This window comes from Penaeus japonicus, unplaced genomic scaffold, assembly GCF_977035675.1.
Source record: "Penaeus japonicus unplaced genomic scaffold, GWHDUDI00000001_assembly GWHDUDI00000003, whole genome shotgun sequence".
Classification (NCBI taxonomy): domain Eukaryota; kingdom Metazoa; phylum Arthropoda; class Malacostraca; order Decapoda; family Penaeidae; genus Penaeus; species Penaeus japonicus.
This window is the reverse complement of record NW_028234405.1, coordinates 17,337,776-17,341,609: the sequence shown is the minus strand read 5'-3', so window position 1 is coordinate 17,341,609 and position 3,834 is coordinate 17,337,776. Positions and strand designations below refer to the sequence as shown.

Below are 3,834 nucleotides of genomic sequence, written 5' to 3'. Positions count from 1 at the left end.
AGGGAGAGAAAGAATGAAAACAAATCAAATAACATTTATCACATAAAAAAAAAAAACAATCAAAAAGGAAGGCTACCTGCCACTCCTTCTGCCACACCCTTCTCTACCATACATTAAGTAAATCAGTTCTAATCATTTGCATTTACAATTGGCCACTGATCAGTAATTAAGACATGCTTCATTAGGGCTTCATGTTTGTAAATGACACTGAACTAAGCAGGGCAGCAGTGTACCAATGCCTATCAGTAATTCAACAGGCTCCGTATTAACAACCTACCAATATCTCCATAATCTGTAATTGGTACAATTCATTATCACAATTGCTTATCCTTTCCTTTTCATCTGATACAGAGTCTAGCTTCAAGTATCATCAACATCATCATCAATAACCAAAATAATAACAGTAAACAAATAACAAAATTACAAAGAATATGCTAAAACAAATGTTAACAATAACTGAATAAAGTATTTCCCCATAATAATATGACAAACATATTCAAGAAATCTATAATGAATTATCACAATTCAAAACTGCAATCAGACACTGATATATAATTAATAAAAACTGACACTATCAAGCATGATAATACCTATAACAATTACAAAAGAAAAATATCAAAAATACTACTGGCAATAATGTTACTGATTATCATTATATACAAGCTACATTTTAATTCTTTAAATATATACATAATAACAATAATCATGTAACAAGCAGCCAGAATCACACAAGAGCAATCCATTAAAGATAAGAATAATAGTATAAAAGAATTCTAACATGAAAACAATATATAAAATCAATATCAAGGTTACAAATAATAATAACAATAAGTTTCTCCAATAACAGGCTTCCTAAGTGCTGAGAAAATCACTCAGAGAAGACATAAAAGAAAGGGAAGAAACGAGACAGAGGAGTGGGGAGGGAGGGAGGGAGGGAGGGAGGGAGGGAGGGAGGGAGGGAGGGAGGGAGGGAGGGGGAGGGAGGGAGGGAGGGAGGGAGGGAGGGAGGGAGGGAGGGAGGGAGGGAGGGAGGGAGGGAGGGAGGGAGGGAGGGAGGGAGGGAGGGAGGGAGGGAACGAACGAACGAACAACGCAAATGCATCAGTATTCAAATAATGGCAACATTTACACTGAGAATAAGTCAAAACAAATCATTGTGGAAGAATCAAAGTCTGATTCAATTTCCTGGCACTTTTTAAAGAATTATATTTTTCACCTATAGATCGCAGAAAATATAACTTTATAAGAGAGTACAAAATTAAAGAAAGATGAACATGATTCTTATTGTAATTAAAGAGAAGTCCAAATTGAGTGCCAAAAATTATGCAAAGTTTTAAAAAATGTAATAAGGGTTTGAAGACAATTCTATATTTAATACATTTTATACCCCTGCCCACTTAAAATCATCATATCTTTTATAATCTATAAAATTCCAGCTTAAGCATATAAATATTCCTTTGCAAAGCTAATAAACAAACAAATTATCATACCTCTGGCATTTGTCGCATCCTTCATCAAGTACGAAATAACAATTTTTCAGAAGTATTGGATAAAAGTCATATTTTTAAGTGAAGACATGGAATTGGACCCACATCTTTTTTTTCCAAAAGCTAAATTTTCATTTACTGAAAATAGCATGCTAATTTAAACACTCAACAATTTGAGTTCCATTTCAAAATGAATATCAATGTCTCTATAATAACAAGCAGACCACTTTCATGAAAACTACATTATCATAACAATTCTGCCTAATACATCCTGGCATCTCTATACATCTTCATAAATACAAGGTTTATCATCATATAAACAAAAAATGATGAATTACTATGACTAAGTATGAGTAATGATTTCAAACTTTGAGTTCATTTAATTAAATCTTTCAAGGGAGTCAAGTACTTGCTTATAGTGGAACACTCATATTCTAGTATTTACATACGCAGTGAGCTCATAAAACTTAAGTAACATAATATGCCAGCTTTAAAAAAGAAAACAAACATGAATCAGTAAATCAAATAATTTCCTATCATCCAGAGAGTAAATATGTCTACAAAGACCATTCTGACTTTTACAATTTCTAATGCACTCTAAATCTGATGCACATTTTTCTTGCTAACATCAGCCAATCTGCATCCTAGTTACAAAATGAAAACTAGAAACATTAAAAAAATAAATGAATTACAGGTGAACCATTAAGGCATATTTGACTGCAAAATTTCCATAAATATCTCATAGGTCATAGCTATTCATTAATGTTAAATGGAAGATCAACTGATCACTTCATTCCATTAATTTATTTTAATTTGCTTTTTCGTTACATCTCCAAACTTATTTCTTTTTAATATATAGGTTGAAATGCACGTTCATTTTTCAATTTCAAATACTTTTATTTTGCTTGCTCAATATATTTGCTCCCTTCCAATCATCTATTCATATTATTGATTTCAATGAAAATCTAATTATACTTGCTATATGTTCAGAAGACACTTGCACTGGCTTATAAATTAAGAATTTTCTTATAATGATATTGCCTGCAATCAAACTTGAAACTTGGTATGACCTGTTATGGAGGGTCTACAATCTGAAATCTAAGATGATATGTGTACATAGTCAAGCAACTACTGCACTCTGCTCTCCATTAAAGGCCATCAAACCTCCAGCAGATATAATCTGACAAGACAAAGCTCAGACAGGTTCCCTATTTAATGATAATCCACCAGGAAAATCTACAGAGACAACCTTGTCAGAATGTATCTGTTGGAGGTTTGTTAGCCTTTGCCAGAGTTCTAATACGTACAAAGGCTGCGGCATTCAGCGTGAGGCCAGTAGCAGTTGTGCTGGTGCCTTTTAAACATTGACTTTTATTTCATCTTACAGCTAAAATGTAATATTTTACTGACACAATTATTCCCAATTTAAACAAGGGTAGGAAAATATATACATATATATATAAAAGACAAGGGTTAACTCATATTACGGATCTGCAGTGTCACTCTGACATAATCAACTGTCCATTTGTGCAATAAGTGCTAGAGCTGCTATGCCCTGGAACATCATTCATACAAGCCACCAGGCCTACATAACTTGTACCTATTCCTTGTGTCCTACAATCGTATTAACAATCTATAGAAAAAATGGAATCTATGGGTAAGTGCACCCAAAGCCAAAGAAAAAAAAATTAAAGGGAAGTTATCATGAAACAGGAAAAAGACAATTCTATCTTCTCTCAATATGTACACAACATATTCATTGGTTCATAATATTCACATACCTGTACACTTGTTGTTCTTCCCTAAAGTAATTCCGTCGAGATAGCGTTTATCACTGCTTCCACGTCAAAATATGATTTAAAAGGAGAAACGGAGCGAAAAACGATATTTCACACTGTTTCACTCTCCTTTACCAGGCAAAGACGATGCTATTCAGTACACACACTAACATTATTGCGTCATAGCTAATTCCTTACCCAGAAACCCCAACACACCCGCGTGTCATAACAAGAGTTCAATCCCGCCCTCCCACAATCACAAAACACAAATCACAAAATACAATAGTTCCTGCGGGAGACGTAGATGTATTTTTTTCCTTATTGAGGGGGAGGGGGGGCCTTTCCTATCACAACTACATGCATCCTGGGAGAGACGAGCGGCATCAACCTTACCTTTGCGACTTGTCCTCCGGTTAAAATCCAGTCATACAAGGAGACAGTCCGGCAATCTTCACAAGAACGGATAATTGGAGAGGACGAACCACAACTTCTGCTCGAAAATAAACATGGCGCACCCAACGGCAACCTCGAGCGGCTAGAGCGGATCCAGATTTGCGTCTTATTTCGGA

At 34.8% G+C, this 3,834-nt stretch overlaps 1 protein-coding gene across 1 annotated transcript in view; it reads right to left on the bottom strand.

Moving 5' to 3' along the window:
- LOC122247863 (E3 ubiquitin-protein ligase ZNRF1) overlaps positions 1-3,834 on the bottom strand; it is a gene marked incomplete in the record, with an annotated part of 111,237 nt that extends 107,403 nt beyond the window's left edge. Inside the window, 1 exon segment of the mRNA XM_086530383.1 lies at positions 3,658-3,834.